The 19,716-nt window shown below is 42.4% G+C and overlaps 1 long non-coding RNA gene across 1 annotated transcript; it reads right to left on the minus strand.

Annotated features, from left to right (window-relative positions):
- Positions 1 to 13,256: 13,256 nt before the first annotated feature.
- LOC306917529 lies at positions 13,257 to 15,491 on the minus strand. Its single transcript, XR_013789203.1, has 3 exons — positions 15,295 to 15,491; positions 14,846 to 14,944; positions 13,257 to 14,272 (listed from the first exon to the last, which is right to left on the minus strand). It is a non-coding gene; the product is annotated as an uncharacterized lncRNA (long non-coding RNA).
- Between the last annotated feature and the right edge of the window lie 4,225 nt (positions 15,492 to 19,716).

Genomic DNA, 19,716 nt, shown 5'->3' on the forward strand with positions numbered 1-19,716 from the left:
AATAAAACGGATGGCTTTTTACATACAGAATGGGGCACTGGCTTGCTAAATGAATCAAACTTTCTTCGAAAGACGTCATCCTCTTCTGAACAAGCCAACACACAGAATCAGTGCCTTTAAATCTGGTACTGATTGTTGAAATGACTGGAGACAGCCGTGCGTCATTTCATCATCATCATCATCAGAACCTTCATTTAAGCGTGGAGTACAATTTAGGGGCAGGCCCTCATTTTCAATGTAGCCGAAATACAAAATAACTATAATAGATAGATGAGAATTAATTAAAACAGTTACATTGTTGAACAAAAGTGCTAGAAATCACGGACTGAGATGGCTTATTTGAGGTCTCCAAGTTGCGCACGGGTGACGAGGCAAAACGGATATTTTCGTCCTGTCCGTTTTAGAAAAAATCCCTGGCCGACAGAGATATCTATGTCCACACCCAAACGCAGAAACGCATTGAACACAGGATAAAATCACTGCAGTAGCAGGTTTCAATTGTAGGCTATATTATACTTGCTTTTATATTTACACTTATGAGGTGCCAATCATATTTTTTAATGAAGGAATAAGTACCGCATTTTAAAAGCCACCTAAATTGTGAGTGGAAGTGGAACATGTTTCTTTCATTGTCTGTCAGCATGTCACACTATGTGCGTAAATCTCCAAATCCCGACTCTCGACTTTTCTCAATTTAAAAATGATAGACACTTTACCATTGCTCTGGCGACTTGGCAAGTCCTGCACATAAATTAATAGCAGAGTCAGACCTATAGAAGTAACAAGTTGTGAGCTTGTAGAGTGGCTATATTTTCGAGCTGTATAATAAATGTCACGTTATAATGTGTAGGCTGGCTAATACAAGTTCACGCGCGCACATTGTCAGCGTGTAGGCACAGTTACATGCATTCAATGGTGCGCCCTTAATTACCTAAACATGAGAGAGATGTGCCATATACGCACGATGCGATTCCATTCACACCTCTCTCTCTCTCTCTCTGCACCCTCTCTCTCTCTCCTCGCATGACCATGACCATGAAATGGAGAGCAAAATACAGCACGATATAGTTTCACATGCGGCTATGCACACACCACGCATAGACTTGTTGGTGTAGGCTACTGCGCAATGGCATTTGGCCTGGGTCCTTATTGGTAGGTTAATATCCACAGTTTATCCGTAGCGGTCCGCAATGAACCTATTGTTCAAGCTTCGCACTCCAATACAAATTAGAGTGTATATAGGCCTGCACCACAGATCATATAGGCTGCATGGCTAACAGGACTTGGGCACTACCCATCTCTCTATATCATTTGATAAAGGCATATTAAAAACATGACTTGTACACCCAATGAAAATATAAACTTCACAGAATATATACCACTTCGAATTATAACAATCGGTTGAAGATTATCTGAATATCACACAAGTAAAATCTCAACTTTTTTGCGCAACGGGCCATTGCGCTGAGGACTGGCAGTGTTTTACATATACTTGAGGACCTCTGCTTGGAACGCGCTGCATGTGGACGCAACACTTGGAGCTTGTAGATACACGGAATGACGATAAACATTTCACAGAATATATACCACTTTGAATTAAAACAATCGGTTGTGCTTAGCACTCGGCACCAATGCAAATGAAATAGTCCGCACTGGAATAGTAGGCTGATATATTTATTATTGGATGCAGCAGAGCAGAGCCTTTGCTCACTGCAGTTGATGCAACATAATACGTTTTAAAGTTGTTAACAGTGATATATAAACATGAACACTTGGATAGATATCTGTGTAGTTTCCATGCAGGCACAAGCTGCATTTCTCACCTAATTATAGTAAAAATGATATGCGCTAATAAGCGGTGACATCATCATTTCTCAAAAGCTCTGTCACTCTCCAGTCGGACTTTTCTGCGGGGCTCAGGAGACTACAACTAAACTCCGCCCATTGGGATACAAAACAGCCCTTCTCTCCTATTGGTTGGTGGTTAACCCCACCCTCTGTGTTGGGTGGACGTTGGGTGGATGTTGCGCCTACAAGCTGTTGTATGCATAGATATATGGTTGTATGGCTTTCGGCTGTGTGTTGACTGCCCCCCCTCCCCCTCATACAACACAATGTTGGGTCAAAGCACGTGACTCCCATTGGTAATACATTGGGCGGCCATGACACTACCCAACGAGCATCCAACGAGCATCCAACGAGCACAGAATTGCATGAAAGGTGTGAGCTCAGCCTGAGCTCACACCTTTCATGCAATTCTCTGCTCGTTGGATGCTCGTTGGATGCTCGTTGGGTAGTGTCATGGCCGCCCAATGTATTACCAATGGGAGTCACGTGCTTTGACCCAACATTGTGTTGTATGAGGGGGAGGGGGGGCAGTCAACACACAGCCAACCATATATCTATGCATACAACAGCTTGTAGGCGCAACATCCACCCAACGTCCACCCAACACAGAGGGTGGGGTTAACCACCAACCAATAGGAGAGAAGGGCTGTTTTGTATCCCAATGGGCGGAGTTTAGTTGTAGTCTCCTGAGCCCCGCAGAAAAGTCCGACTGGAGAGTGACAGAGCTTTTGAGAAATGATGATGTCACCGCTTATTAGCGCATATCATTTTTACTATAATTAGGTGAGAAATGCAGCTTGTGCCTGCATGGAAACTACACAGATATCTATCCAAGTGTTCATGTTTATATATCACTGTTTAAAACGTATTATGTTGCATCAACTGCAGTGAGCAAAGGCTCTGCTCTGCTGCATCCAATAATAAATATATCAGCCTACTAGTCCAGTGCGGACTATTTCATTTGCATTGGTGCCGAGTGCTAAGCACAACCGATTGTTTTAATTCAAAGTGGTATATATTCTGTGAAATGTTTATCGTCATTCCGTGTATCTACAAGCTCCAAGTGTTGGTCCACATGCAGCGCGTTCCAAGCAGAGGTCCTCAAGTATATGTAAAACACTGCCAGTCCTCAGCGCAATGGCCCGTTGCGCAAAAAAGTTGAGATTTTACTTGTGTGATATTCAGATAATCTTCAACCGATTGTTATAATTCGAAGTGGTATATATTATGTGAAGTTTATATTTTCATTGGGTGTACAAGTCATGTTTTTAATATGCCTTTATCAAATGATATAGAGAGATGGGTAGTGCCCAAGTCCTGTTAGCCATGCAGCCTATATGATCTGTGGTGCAGGCCTATACACTCTCTCAATTAGGGATTTTCCCAGAGGTTAATTTCACTGATGTGTACAACCTTTATTCAAATAGTTTAATTTGTATTGGAGTGCGAAGCTTGAACAATAGGTTCATTGCGGACCGCTACGGATAAACTGTGGATATTAACCTACCAATAAGGACCCAGGCCAAATGCCATTGCGCAGTAGCCTACACCAACAAGTCTATGCGTGGTGTGTGCATAGCCGCATGTGAAACTATATCGTGCTGTATTTTGCTCTCCATTTCATGGTCATGGTCATGCGAGGAGAGAGAGAGAGAGAGAGAGGGTGCAGAGAGAGAGAGAGAGGTGTGAATGGAATCGCATCGTGCGTATATGGCACATCTCTCTCATGTTTAGGTAATTAAGGGCGCACCATTGAATGCATGTCACTGTGCCTACATGCTGACAATGTGCGCGCGTGAACTTGTATTAGCCAGCCTACACATTATAACGTGACATTTATTATACAGCTCGAAAATATAGCCACTCTACAAGCTCACAACTTGTTACTTCTATAGGTCTGACTCTGCTATTAATTTATGTGCAGGACTTGCCAAGTCGCCAGAGCAATGGTAAAGTGTCTATCATTTTTAAATTGAGAAAAGTCGAGAGTCGGGATTTTGCACATAGTGTGACATGCTGACAGACAATGAAAGAAACATGTTCCACTTCCACTCACAATTTAGGTGGCTTTTAAAATGCGGTACTTATTCCTTCATTAAAAAATATGATTGGCACCTCATAAGTGTAAATATAAAAGTATAATATAGCCTACAATTGAAACCTGCTACTGCAGTGATTTTATCCTGTGTTCAATGCGTTTCTGCGTTTGGGTGTGGACATGATGATGATGATGAAATGACGCACGGCTGTCTCCAGTCATTTCAACAATCAGTACCAGATTTAAAGGCACTGATTCTGTGTGTTGGCTTGTTCAGAAGAGGATGACGTCTTTCGAAGAAAGTTTGATTCATTTAGCAAGCCAGTGCCCCATTCTGTATGTAAAAAGCCATCCGTTTTATTATGACAGTGTACAACGCGACTCCACATATCGCCGTATTGCATGGTCACCAAAAACTACACGCAGATAAACGTGGGTCTGTTGTTTTCCGCATTCCGCTCTAGCGCACCGCCCACTTCCCGCAAAACCTTGTGGGAAATGGATGCATCTAGGGAGGGACGGCCATGACACTACCCAACGAGCATCCAACGAGCATCCAACGAGCAGAGAATTGCATGAAAGGTGTGAGCTCAGCCTATGGCTGAGCTCACACCTTTCATGCAATTCTGTGCTCGTTGGATGCTCGTTGGATGCATGTTGTGTTGTGTCATGGCCGCCCAATGTATTGCCAATGGAGGTCACATGGTTTGACCCAACATTGTGTTGTGTGAGGGGGAGGGGCGCAGTCGTCCGCCCCTCCCCCTCACACAACACAATGTTGGGTCAAACCATGTGACCTCCATTGGAAATGCATTGGGCCACTGGGCGGCCATGACACAACACCCAACGAGCACAGAGAATTGCATGAACCGTGTGAGTGCACCCTTAGTGTTTATTAATCTCTCGAGACAGACTAACGTCAAGAGGCCACCGTTTTGCCATTGAGTAGTATTGGGTCATTTGGGTACCTGAAGGACTCAAGCATCCAGTGGTGGAAAAAGTACTTTTTAAATCAATTGCAGTATCAATACTGCATTGTAGAAATACTCCATTACAGGTCAAAGTCCAGAATTCAAAGTGTACTGGAGTAAAAGTACAAAAGTATTGCCACCAAAATGTACATAAAAGTACCAAAAGTAAAAGTAGTCATTGTGCAGAACGTCTCATTTCAAGTTCTCAAATACAGTACTTGAGTAAATGTACTTAGTTACTTTCCACTACTGACAGCATCAGAGAAGCCTCCAAGACCTGAGCATGTTGCATAATAACCGCCAATGCTCATCCAGAGAAATTATAATCCTCCGTTTCTATGGATACTGCAGTCCCAACAGGCCTCCCTTGTACTCCAAAAGAGGAGTGACCTTGACTAATAAATGTTAGTTCTGTTGTACTCGATCCAGTTACAACAAGCACACAAGCCAGACAAGTGCCAGACAATGGAAGCAAAAAAAGAAAACGGGGAAAGAAAACATGAGGTCAACTTGTCTTCCACCTGTGAGATTTGTTAAGTGATATCATGATATGGATATAATATTGATACTAGGTATGTCCCGATTAAGTTTTTTGTTCCCAATCCGATTATTTGAAAACGATTTCCAGTTAGATGGCCATCTGCACTTGATCAACGTAATTACCGTGTGTATATATATAGATACACACACACACACAGATATTACTACTCGTATGATGCGTTTGCATATTAACATATTGTTTGTCTTTAAATGTCATATATATATATATATATCCAGTGAATATATATGCTTGAATATACATGAATTCCTATGAATGGATATATATGCACAGTCTAGCAACAGTGAATATGATATGAGTCTAGTAGTATTCAGCAGCTATCTTTCACGGGCATCTGTTGTGGTTTAATGTACATTCCAGTATAGTCAATGTTCTTCAAGCAGGAATCCAAGAACAAAACAGAAAAAACAAACTGAGATAATTGCATTTTGGCAGAACTGTGATTTGACCCTTTATTTTTGCCTTCAGTGAGACATCACACATCTCAACAATGGTTATTACTCTCGACAAACATTGTTTTACATTGACGTTTCACTTCAATGTAGTGCAAGGGAATTCAAATGCAATCATGTCATTTCAAAGTGCTTCTACACATACAAAAATACATTAAAATAAAATAAATCAAAGTTCAAAGTAAAAATACAAAATAGTGAAATGGAAAACAATTACTGTGGCACACCTGATAACGGAGCACATGTAGGGCTTTATTGTCACATCAGTTTTACAAGTAAAGAAGTGGGCCTAAATTGGTTTGTGCATAGTGTGTTAGGGTAAGGAGATCAAGGCAGGACAAGAAAGTTGAGCGCTTTTTCCACACAAAAAAAAAAAGTACAAGTAAAGCGTTTCAGATATTTAGAAGCTTGTTTCATAACAGCACGCTTGTTGGGTCTCCTTTAGCTTATTCACAAACCTCACACTCGTCTCCCGCTTCGAATGGGATCAGTATTGAAAGGCCTGATTGCACCTGATTTTCCCCGTTTCAATACACTGATCCCATTCGAAGCGGGTGCACTCGTTGGGTCTCTCATCTTATTAACAATACACATTACAGCCTGTACAGTAGTACTGCGTTTCGTGCCACTCTTCCTTTAAATGGTAAATGGTGCATTTATATAGCGCCTTTATCCAAGGCGCTTTACAGAGATTGTGCATTACATTCACCCATTCACACACACATTCATACACCGATGGCAGCGGAAACCATGCAAGGCACCAACTAGAACATCGGGAGCAATTAGGGGTTCAGTGTCTTGCTCAAGGACACTTCGACAGTAACTCTGGGGGAGCCCGGGTTTGAACTGGCAACCTTGCGGTTTCCATCCAGGCACTCTACCCCTGAGCCACCGCCTTCCTTTGTACTATAACCCTGCATCTCCTTACTAGGCACTCCTTTTTGGGGGTGGGAGGCAAGGGAATGAGCTTGTGACCTTCAAATCGGACGTTGGGTCTGCTCTCAGGGTTGTACCGTGCCCTAGGTGTGGGTGCAGGTGGCGCGGGTGGCTCAGGGTCACCCCCTCCACCGGTCTCATGAACATGATCATTGACTTAATGGCTTCTTAAAGCACATAGACCAGCAGATTAATAGAAAAATAATTAAGTTCATCATTGAAACAAAAATACAACACATGCGACTCTGGGCACAGAGGTTTATGTGCATATTACCCTCCCCTAATAGTGGCGGAGCTTAGGGAGAGATAAGGGATATTTTGCGCCAATTTGTCTAAAAGCGCATTTTGCACAGATGTAGCATGCTCTAATGATTTAGCTAGGGTGCCCGCGCGGCCTATATAAACATTTCAAAATGTCATTATGCTTTAAGCAGCATGTGACGTGTCAAACTAGGGGGTTTTCATGATTCGGAATCCATTCCAAGCATTGGTTTTGCACAAACTGATTAAGGGGATACCCCCCCCCCCCCTTTTTTGTTGTGTGGGTTAATTTCACAACAGCAGTGCTTGTAATTAACACTGTACAGGCCCCAGTAAGGCCTGCCACTAACTCAACATCTTTTTTCTTTTTTCTTCCACTCTGCAGTTCCGTGAACCTCTAATATCGGCCCCCCAACTGACTGTCGAGTGTGACGATGAACCAGGCCTTCACGGAGCCCATCAAAAGTGTAACCGTGGATCCGGCCTCCAGAACACGACCACGAACTACTACCTTATTGTAACGTTTAACACCCTGAGCTGGAGTCGAACCCCGGCCTCCAACTCAGTAGACCAGGTAAGCAACAAGCCACACCAAGAGAGCTAGCTCCCTTGGAGGAGCAAGTTACGGCCGGGTCTTTCGCAGGGTCGTTACATTATATTACACCACTACACTATATCTTAATATTCTTCATTTCTTATACATTATATATTATCTGACATCGTTATACCATATTATCTTACACTGACATGGTTATACCATATTATCTTACACTATTACATACATTAGGGTTATTTCTACTACTTGTATTTGCCTGTATCTCCTCCCGGTCTATCTTTCCTTCCATTTCTCAAAATCAACCTATCAATCAGCTCAAACCACTTGGTCCTCGTTAGTGTAAGACCAGCAGAGCCTCCAGGTGATGCTGGGCTTTTAAATTTTAAGTTTTAAATCTTGAGTCCATTATATACACAACTATATTTTACCTCCTTTTTGATGAATTCTTTTTTGATGAATTCCTGTTCTGTCTATAGAAGTGTCTATTTGTACGTCTCTAAATGTTTTGATGATTTGAACATGGTGGACCCTGTTGGAAACAAGTGTAATGCTTAATTGGGTCGTCCACTCACAGTTAACAGCCTTTGTATTGAGTTTGTGCTTGAAATGTACTGTAATTCTGCAAACTGTTAATAAATTCTTCAATCAATCAAAAACTCTCATCTATGCAGAGGGAGTTGGCGGACCAACTCAAGACCTTTGTGTGACTCACAGGTTGTGTGAGTGTCTGTCCTCCCATTCCGTAGTGAGTAGCGACTTGTAGGCCTGTCTACACATACAAGTCGCTACTCACTACGGAATGGGAGGACACTCGCACAACCTGTGAGTCACACAAAAAGGCACCAGATGTCGTTCCTCCCAAGAGCGTACAAGCTTTATCAGAAGTAATAGAAACTTTTTTAGTGTGTGTTACATAAGTGTATTATGTTAATATATATATAATTATACTTGGCCTATGCATGTCCATGATTGGAGAGTGGAATACTGACACCAGCTTTCAGGCTAGGTCCTGTTGCCATGGGAGGAGACCTACCTGTTGCTACGCCTCGCCTACAATCCAGCCTGGACCAATCACCTGCCCGTCATCTCCACTATTTAAACAAGTGTTGGCACCTGTGCTCACTGGCAGTGTGTCACAGTTTGCAGTAGCTGTGGGTGCATGCTGTCCAGAGCATTTGGGTTTGGTTGCTACTTTGGGCCACTAAAGTATTGGTGTGTCCTCAGTAAAATACCCTCTTCATCTTGAGTTGAACACATTATGTTAAGCCACTGAAAGTTTGTAAGAAGCAAACATTCTGCTAAGGTTAATGGAGTATGGGAGCTTGCTTGTTGTAAACCGCTATTCTTTTGGTTAGGTGTTGGTTAGAGTAGGGAGTTTATCCTAGTTCTCTTTTCTGTAACCCTTTTCTTTTTCATGTTGGTTAGCATCAGTTAGTATTTGTTGTTTAGAGTAGGCTCACTTCCCTTTTGCTTATTTCTCTGAGTTAATTGCCCCATACATCCTTAGTTTTCAGTTTAAACCTCAACATTACCTTTATTGTAGCATTTTATGGTTGTCTAATGAGTACAAGCCTTACTATACTGTTACTATACTGTTTGTAATCGCATGTGAACTCTTTAAAATAACCTTATCAAAGGCAACAAATAAACAGTTCACTTTTCAGCCTATGTCGCAATCCATTTTACCCCTAGACCTACTGGATTGTAATAGTGTTGTATTTGTATTAGTTCTTTTTTAATAGAGCGGTCCTCTTGTGTCTCTTGTAAGAAACATCATAATTCATACTGTTATGCAATGATGTTTTCAAATAAACTCAAGACGGTGAAGAACGACTTTAAATGCCACGCACTGAAGACGGCCGAGAAGACACTCTGTGAAGAAATCAAATCTAAAGAGTGTCAGTTTACCCTGCTGAAGGATGAGAGCTCTTCATTCTCAACCATTAGAACAGGAGATCCATGGCCTGAAAAACAAAATGGAGCACATGCGTGATAGTCTTAAAAAGGCTGAAGACGAAGCTTGTGCTCAGTTGGCTGTGCAGTGTGCACACCAGGCAAGAGCAAGAGAGTGCTCATCAGAAAGAGCTTCTGCAGAAACAACTATCAGCATCTAAAGAGCAGGTTAGGTGCAGGGAAGGAGATATCCATCTAAAGAGCAGGTTAGGTACATCTAAAGAGCAGGTTAGGTGCAGGGAAGAAGATATCCAGGCAAAAGAACAGCTGGTCATCTCAAGGATGAGACCTCGGCACATTCTCAACAGGTACAGCAGGAGATGCAAGGTCTGAGAAAAAAACAGTCAAAGTTACAGAGGACTGGAGTCTCTCGCTGTGGATGATGCACAGGCCAAGGAAACGCTGTTGGCAAAAGTGCAAGAGAACTCCAGGCCTCAAGACAAAACAGACCAACAGTAGCTGTGCCCTCCAGTGACGGAGAGCTCAGAAAACTACCCTGGATGGCAGAGGGAGTGTGGTGCACAGGATTACATTAGATAATTGACACTGGGTGAAAAATATAAAATAGGGGGGCTGGTGGGTCTCCAACATCGCTGCGGTGGACAGTGAACATGCTAGGCCCGGGAAGCTTGGAAGAGATACTGCCTGCATCGCATCCACTTGGAGAGCAAGATGACAAGAGGCAGCGAGCGCGACTACACTTACAAAACCCTGAGCTGTCACACAGGGAAGCTGGCAGAATATTCACTAAAAACGCCAGGACAACGCTCCACACGTCCCAGACTCTTCTCCCTTCTAGCTCCAAAACTATGGAATGAACTTCCCATTGCAATCAGAACTGCAGACTCACTCCCAATCTTCCGCCGTAGGTTCCGCTTTTGGTGAGCCTGGTATTCTAAAACCAAGCCGTGCGTGTACATAATACAATTATTTATAATAATGCTAATATATATATATATATATATATATATATATCATAAGCTCGGTTCTGGGCTTCTCTATTGTCTGGAGATGTTTTTAATACGTTCTTATACACATTTTTGTAATAAACTGTTTACTAACCAAGACAGGCAACCATCTGAATAACTTTGATTTTGTTTCACAGCTCTGCAAACACCCATTAATCTATTAAAAAGATTTAAAAAAAAAAAGGTGTACCACCGTGCCCAAACCATTCAACACTCACAAGAGAACAGCCTGAAGCTTCAAGTATTATAGTAAAGAGTTTAATTTCACTACAGACAGCAGGGTTAAAGCAGGCAACACTGGGCCTAATCTTTTATACATTTTAGCAGTACCCTTCCACTTTGAGCTGCATTTCATATCATGAAAGGTGCTACATAAATAAAGTTGTATTATTATTAATATTGTTATTATACATTATGTTATTATACATTACTTAGGGGCAGTGCTGTCCTGTCCTATGGATGAAGGCATGCAAATGATCCACTCCCAGCACGGTGAGGTATAGTGAAAAAGAATAGCAATCCAGGACTCTTTGGATTAAGGACATCGGTGAACGGCAAACGTTCTTAACCCTCTGTGGTTACGAATTGGTCTTGATACAATCTTTGGAGAGCTGATCTCACCTGAGAGTAATGGTGATGTCTTTCTAGTTACAGTATTATTATTTTGACCGAAGGTCGACGTTATTAATATTATGACCCGTTTAAGCACTCTATAGGACATCAGAGAACAGTAGCTGTGCCCTCCAGTGACAGAGAGCTCTGAAAACTACCCAGGATTAATTACACAGAGCCAGAAGATGAAGAATACTTCTTATGTGACCAGCGTAAGAGTTCTTCTCTCTGAGTGAGAGAGAGAAGGAAGAAGATGAGGAGTGGACTCCTGGTCTGTCTGGACATCAGACAACAGTAGCTGTGCTCTCCAGTGATGGAGAGCTCCGAAAACTGCCCAGGATGGCAGAGGGAGTAGTGCGCAGGATTACATTAGATAATTGACACTGGGTGAAAAAATAAAATAGTGGGGCTGGGGGGTCTCCAACATCACTGCGGTGGATAGTGAACATGCGAGGGAAGCTTGGAAAAGATACTGCCGCCAGTGTTGGGTGCATTACTTGGAATATATTATGTATTACCTTAATTTTAAAGTAATATATTGTATTACATATTACTGTCTGAGCAATAGTAATACATTAATATTACATATAACTTTTTTTAAATGCTGAAAATGAACAATTAAATATTTAGTATAATTATTATAAATGATATATTGTGTAGACCAGCAGCCCCCAAACTTTATTGGCCGTGCACCCCCGGTTATTATGGCAAATAATCACAGAATGTCACTCACTGCACTGAGAGACATGCAGCTGCTGTATGCTCCCGCAGCTGCTCTATAGAAGTTAAAAAGGGCAGAGGTAGAGTAAAGATGGCTCTTCTCACACCGTACCGTGCAGTGTTTATCCACGTTTATCCGTTTTTGAATACCGACCATGATGGAATTCAATGACATTGGAGCTCTACCCTCTGACTTCCAGCAGGACCTTTTACCGCCCTGCCCGATTCAACAAAAGAAGAAGAACATGCTACAGAGAGTGAGGCATGTGTAGCCTTTCCTGCGGTTCATGGCCGAGGAGCCGCCGGTGCCAGCCGACACAAACTCCGTCGGGAGCGGCCGCAGTCCGGGGACCCCCGCGGCCCATCTGGGATATATTAGGTTCCAGCGCATCGGCAACACCTGGGCGCCCACGACGGTAAACAACTACATTCAAGACATATGGAGATTCGTAATTTATCTGAAGGAGCACACAGGCCTGCGGGAATATGTGCCTCAGAGAATAACTTAGACAAAGTAATTTGTGCACGAGAATCAACCGCATGGATCACCACAAGACATGGCGCACAGACGGGGCTGCACGGCTACACTGGCTGCTAAGATTTCGGGACCAACGAGGCCGAATGACCGGCTAGTCGCATAATGTAGGCTACAGACATTCTTTTTTACGTCTGCGGGAAGGCCAATGTGTAAAATGGGCTGTCACATCAAGCAAGCTTATCTCCGCTGTATTAACCGCAGCAGGGTAACCATGACTGGCATTCGGAGCGCTGTGGCCACGCTGGCCAACCGGACTTTAACCCTGGAGGAACAAGGCCAAGTTAGCAGAAGCATGGGCCACTCACTGGCCACGATGAATCGATACTATGTGGCCCACAAAACACCTTAAGTGAGGTCAACGCGTGAAATGCTTGACCGGGACATGATGGGAGCAGAAGACCCACAAGGCAGATCCACAAGTCCCCAAAGGAACCAACGCGCTGCACCCGACCTACACAAAACAAACAAACTGACTCCTAACACTATTTCCCCTAACCTCTGCTGCAGACGCTGATGTGCCGGCCCTGGAGCCCGCAGCAAGTGCCAGGGACGCCCACCGAAGCCGAGACCCACAGCCATCGAGACTACCTCCGGGCCTAAGCGTCGAGGGTGCCCACCAAAGCCACGACCTCAAACAGGTAAACCATGCGCCCCATGTTTTGTTTGTTTTTTCTAAAACTTTTCCCCCATCTCTAACGTGCTGCAGACGCCGAGAAGACAGCTTCAAATACATTTAAAAAAATGCATAATACGGTTATGAATAAATGACAAATGTATAATCTGAATAAAAACTTGAGTAATAAAATGTATGTTGAACTGCAAATATGTGTCTGTGGCCCTGGGTAATAAGAAATAAATAAATATAAGCGGTCGAACCGCAAATATCATGTTTTTGAATTGTAGCCCTGGGTAATAACAATTATAAAAAAAAGATCTCTGGGGGGCCCCACCTCGGGACAGACGGAGTGACACGCCCGTGGACCTCCGGACCCCCTTGGAGCGCACCAGCGGCCGCGGAGAGCTTGTAATGGAGGACCCTTATGTAAACAAGTCTTTTTGCTTTTTCTAGTTCCATCCTCAAGTAGCAGTTTTTGTATTGACCTGTACCCATTCTACATACTATGAAATAAAAAATTAAATCAATTCCCAGGTGCCAATCCCTCAATCGGGAGTCTGATAGGCAGGTCTTGGGCGTAGTTTCTCAATCACTGTCTAGCTGTCACAGCAATAATATGCACCACAGCCATCTCATTAACATGAAATTAACTCGATGGCTTCTTAAAGCATCATAATTGAAAAAACAGCAAATTCAAAAAATATATATATATATTCATATACATATGTATGGATTAACTTGCCCAAGTGCCTGTGGCAGGAAATAAATAAAATATCAGACCCGTCTTAAGTGAGTGGTGCTGTACTCTACTGTACAAGCCCTCCTCCCTGGCCTGTGTGTGTCTGTGTGTTAGTGACACTTGGTGGTGAACAAACGCTATAACGCTATTTTCGTGCTCGGACAAAGGGACAGGACACAGGGACAGACCCAGACACACACATAGCCGTCTATAGGAGTGGTTGCACCACTCAAAAAGTTTGAGGACGCAACAGTCTAAAGTTCGCTATAAACATGACAAGATATCCGTCTAAACACAAGAGCACCCCCCCACACACACACACACAGTAAAACCTCTTGAGCTTCTTGGGGGTACTATAGTTCAAAGACGTAGGCCAGTCCCAGGAGATGGCAGCAGGCTCTGGCAAGGTTGGTGAGGACAGTGATGTCCTCAATCACAATACCTACGACGTCAGTAGGATCAGTGGTTGATGCTTCTTGGTTTGGACAGGTGCACCAGCAGCATGCTGCACACATTGTAAAAGATTGGACATTGGTAAGAGCTCACTTTCATACTGCAAGTTACCAGACACACATTGAGCAATCCTAGCTGCTTTAACACATGCAGTCATGGAATAAAGCTATATAAAATCTCATGATAAGGTATTATCATTCTAAACGTTGTTGCCGTTCTACATACATACAGCCAACCAGTTGAAGAAATCACAGATTGAAGCATTAAACTTTGCTTTTATGACATTTATGAGACCATAAATGTTTATGGAAGATGCTTCTAAACATGTATTCTATTGCTAGTTTATGAACTTTTATCCATGTGAAGTGCAGCCCTGGGTGTATCTTGACCTTACCAGAAGGGGCTGTAGGCCTATTTGAGAACGCAAATGTCTGAACCACTTGGACCAGACATGCGATGCAACAGCCATATCACAACCTGATTCTCTGGACACTTTCCCAGAAAACCAGCTCCTCACTGCTCAGTGCTCACCCACTCTGCTGTTTCTTTGCATGTTTGTGATATTGTCTCACAGTTATCCATGATTATAAACTACGAATTGTTAAAATACTTTATTTTTACTAACTTCAAAGTCCTTGATCAAGGCACTGGGCTCTTCTCCCAGATGGTCGATGAGACACTGGAGCACAACCCCTCTGGTTGGCTGAATGGGCTTTCCACTCTTCTGCAGACAGAAACAATTTAACCATTAATACAATTACTTTGCACAGTCAAAGTTGGATTTGTGTTTACTGTGCCAACTTCAAAGTCTACTCTGTTTCAATTGCATTAACATTACATTGGCTATATAGAATAATTGTTTGCACCCAGTTTTAGCATTAAAGACAGTTACTAAGACATGCATTTTTAATTTCGTCTAGCAGGGCCAGAGAGTTGCAGGGGACAGAGATGATGTTTAGGATACATTAGTATCTAAAGTAATTCATTTACAAAGAGAGAAGTGTATATGGGACACGTGGAATTATAATTAAAAGGGCTAGGACATTTGATAGAGGTTTGTGTTGTGTACTGTACCTTGTTGTGTTACCTTGCCAGGCCACGTAGGTTGGCTCAAGATTCATTGGGGGTGCATACTTAGTTTAGACTAGTCATTGGTTAGACATGGGTTAAGGTTAGGTTTAGGTGTGCTGCCCCGTGGGAGGTTATGTTTAGGGAGAGGTTTTGAGATAGGTTGTAGTTGTAGGACTAATGACTGGTCTAACCAATGCACCCGATTCATTGTGGTGATCCTCCTGAACTCTGCGCTGACCTGAAAGACAGATGAGGGGAAGGGAGAAGGGGGAAAAAACACATTATGAGCTTGTACATCCATTTCCACCACTGTTCCTCCAAGAATAGGTGCCGTGTTAGGGTACAAGTGGTTAAATACAATGTAAATGTGCATCACATGCAGGATGCGTGTCATTTAAGTTAACCACTCTGCTACAAGAATCTATTTACTCATGTGATTGTGAAGCATCAAACTAGGCAGGCCATCTCTCCTGGAAGTCTTTGATGCTCATCTTCTGGCTGATGATATCTCGTCTTCTATGCCTGAGAAACATTTTCAACATATTTAACATTTGACCTAAAGTCACTGGTAAATAGATGGCAAGGTTGAACATGCATGGTTAAACCAGAGTGGGCAATGATGTGGAAATATTGTGATGGGAATATGACAGTCATGTTAATTTTACCATCAGTGCAAACTGCAAAGGGAGAGAAGCTAAATAACCGAGATGAGGCAAGGCCTATAGTCACAGATAGGATCCACCGCTATGATCCCAGTGGCACGCACCCCTCTAGACCAGAAAACACGCTGGCTGGGCCAGGCTACGCTGGCTGGGCCAGGCTACGCTGATGCAAATCCACCTGAAAATGTCCTGACTATTTCTCTAGCCACTTGACTTCAGAAAGTAGTATATATTTTTTTGATAGGAAACCCTATACCAGAAGTACAAGTATAACTGTTTAATTTTTCTTTTTTCCCCCTTTTTCTGACAGCTGAACATGCCTCTTTCAGAAAAAAATGAAGGTTACTAGGCTGAAATGGCACCCAATTCAACAATAATTATTCAGTGATTCAATAACTTAATTAATTCAAATTAATTACAAATAAGCAGAATACAAAGCAAAATTAACCATAGCCCAAAACGAAATACATTGACCTTATGCAGACCATGGCCATCTTGCCAGCAAGGTGCTAACTTGTAATAATTTGCATACCAAAAGGTGAGAGGTTTGCAAGGGTTTGTTTCATAAAACTCTACTTCCTGTCAAGAAATTGGAAGCACTCGTTTTTAGTAAAGCAACCTGCTGCCTCCTGCATTATGTGCAAATTCAAATCAGGTGGTATGCAGGGCTGTTGAGTGATACCCAAACTCTGACACCTATAAATTAAACCTAACCTGACTCCACCAGATGGGGCAGCAAACCCAGTGTACTCTCTGCTGCCCCATCTGGCGGAGTCAGGTTAAATTAAACCTGCACACACAGAATTTCTTGACAGGAACTTAGGAAGTAGCTCATAACATGTCTACGGTGTATTTTTATGAAACAAAAACTTCACAGATTGAAAGAGGATAATGCAAGCTTTCCGTACAGCTGCAATGTTGGTGAGTTTGACGTTGTTTAATACAATTAGATAGGACTTTTCTGTTTGGATGAATGGGCTGAGTTAGCACCTTGCAGGCAAGATGGCAGTGGTGTGCATATAAGGTCAATAAACAAAATACAATTCATTAGATACCAAATTAAATCATGAATGAAAACCGAAATGAAAAACATACAAAGAAACAATCCTGTACCTCGCTTCGTTAATCGGAGGTGCTAAGGGCTGCATTGAAAGGCCACATTGAATCCTCCTTGTATCAAACAGTCACGCTCTGTCTCTCCCTCTGCTCTGTCACACTGGCTCAGCAGCACTGCAGAGTGTGAGTGACGCTGTGAAGCTAGCGTGCTTGTGCTATATATCTACAGGAAGTTTAACAGGAAGTTTCAAAATAAAGGTAAGTAAGCAAATTAACTTCAAACCAAATAAATAATTGAAGTTAAAATAACAATGAAGTGTCACAGACACTTACGCAGACCAGTTCAAGGAAAGTACAGCTCAATACAAACATCAATCATTTAAGTTAAAATGACAACACTTACGCAGATCAGTTGAAAAAAAGAAAATAAATCATCGGTTAGAAAAAAGGGAAAGCGTACAGTCTATAGAAAAAAGGGGGGGGGGGCAGTTTTGAATTGCAGCCTTCTGTAAACTGCTCTTTGAGAGCGGTTTTGAAAGAGTTTAGGTATAGAGATTCACATTTCTTAATGGATGTTGGACTTGTTTAGCCTGACATTTTCATTTCGTTTCACTTCATTAATATTTTCTTAATGGGCGTGGCTAGCGATTCAGGGCTGGAGCCAGGCTAGGACTTGTTGGTAGGTCGTTCCACATTTTAGTGGCATAGATTAACTGCTTGTTTGAGCCGAATCTGGGTTGAAACTTGAAAGAGGTTTGTGGAACTCCCTCTGATGTGAGTGTGGACTTCGTTGACATTAAGGAAGTAGGGAGATGGGTAACTTTGTGTTGTAGCGAATCTTGTAGACCAGGCCCATTGCAAGTTGTTGTAGAATGTAGACCTACTCTGTCTTCAAACCCTATAAGCCACTCCAACCTGTCAAAATAAGCAGGGGCGAGGTGGGTTCTGCCTGGGAGTTAGGCTGAGTATAGTAGCCTGACCAGTTTGTTTTGGGATGTCTGGACTCTGGAACCTTGTTTTAAAAGCCTTTGGGTGCTGTGGTACCAATAGGTGCGTGCATAGTCGAAGAAACCTTGTAGGCCTATGAGGGCTCCTGTTAAATTAAATAAAGTATTTTTGCTGACCAGTGAGGAGATTCTGTATATAGGAATCTTGTTCTTTGGATGACCTTTTGATTACATTGGTAGCCATTTTATCACAGGAAAGATTTTCCTCCAGGTTGGAACCTAGGTAGGCCTATAGGTATAAATTTAATCTTTTCTTATTACTTTTTTTTAATTTTAACTCTGATGTATTGAGGCCGGTACTGTAGGTGTATAATGGGTCTTGTAATTAGAACACATGTGACACTGGGCACAGAGGTTACAACATTTTTGCCACAGACATATGACCATAACAGGTCTGTACAACAATGTGAGTGAGAGTAGACTAGCTGTAGTGAAGATGAATGAATAATTCTCCGTCTAGAGGTGTATCGCCTTTATTCTGAAACTGGTTTACACATTACAATAATCAAGTCAGCTCAGCTCGGCAATATTATTGCGACTTTTGGTCCGTGGGTGGCTTAGATGCTAAATTAAATATAAGGTAATGGAAATAAAGGCATATTAGATTATAGCAGGCAGTGAAGAGGGGTTTTTCATGTGGCAATGACTGAGAATTGGATAAACGTATCCGTTTCAGTTTGCCACTGCTGGTTATGTCAGACTCTGAACCACGGCTTAAATGAAAGTGCATAGATATTAATGCCGGAACAGATCTTGAAGGAGCAAATTACTGCTTTCAGAGTTGGGCGAATGAATGGTTGTCTAATTGCAATGCAGAAACACCAGATTAACTGCACAATGAATACAAGTTAATCTCTCTGTCTGTATGGAGTGTATGTCATAATACAAGACAGAACGTACCACAGATAGAGCCTGCAGGCTTTGGACTGATAACACGGCCACTCACGCGTCCTACTGGGGAGGAGGCGTAAGTGAATCCCACGTTGATTGATTGATTGATTGATTGATTGATTGATTGAAAATCAATACAGTCAATACAAAAGCTGCTACGAGGATAAAACCAGAAAAAGCACTAAGACTTTCAATTCATCAAAACATTTAAAGACGCACAAATATACAATTCTATGAAAAACAGGAACACTCTGGTGGAGCTGTTGCCCCCGTGACCCGACCAATGATAATCGGTTGAAGATGGATGGATGATGGATGGAAAAACAGGAAATCATCATATATACAATTATACAGTTCAAGAAAGTTTAAAAAAGGAGGAAAACGTGTATGTAACATTATGTATTCCCCACCTTTTGTGAAACAGGCCCCACTTGAATATCTCAAAGGCATTCGGCTCACCTATCTAAAACCAAGGAGATGTGTGTTGACTTCAGGAGATCCCCCCCCAGTTCCCCAGAGCAGTGTTGTCCATGGTGAGCAAGTTGACCTGGTGACCGGTCCATTTACAAATATTTAGGCACTACATTTGACAGCAAGCTGAAATTTGATGTGAACTGTCAAAATGCTGTGTAAGAAAGGTCAACAACGCCTCTTTTGTTTGAGGACGCTTGCCAAATTTCAGGTTGATAAATCTTTAATGAAACTGTTCTTTCATTGAGTCCGTTATTTCCTTCTCCATCATTTGTTGGTATGGAAACCTGAACTTAAAGGACAAAACCCACCTCAGTAGGATTGTAAGAACAGCATCA

Source organism: Electrona antarctica (assembly GCF_951216825.1).
Source record: "Electrona antarctica genome assembly, chromosome: 24".
Lineage (NCBI taxonomy): Eukaryota > Metazoa > Chordata > Actinopteri > Myctophiformes > Myctophidae > Electrona > Electrona antarctica.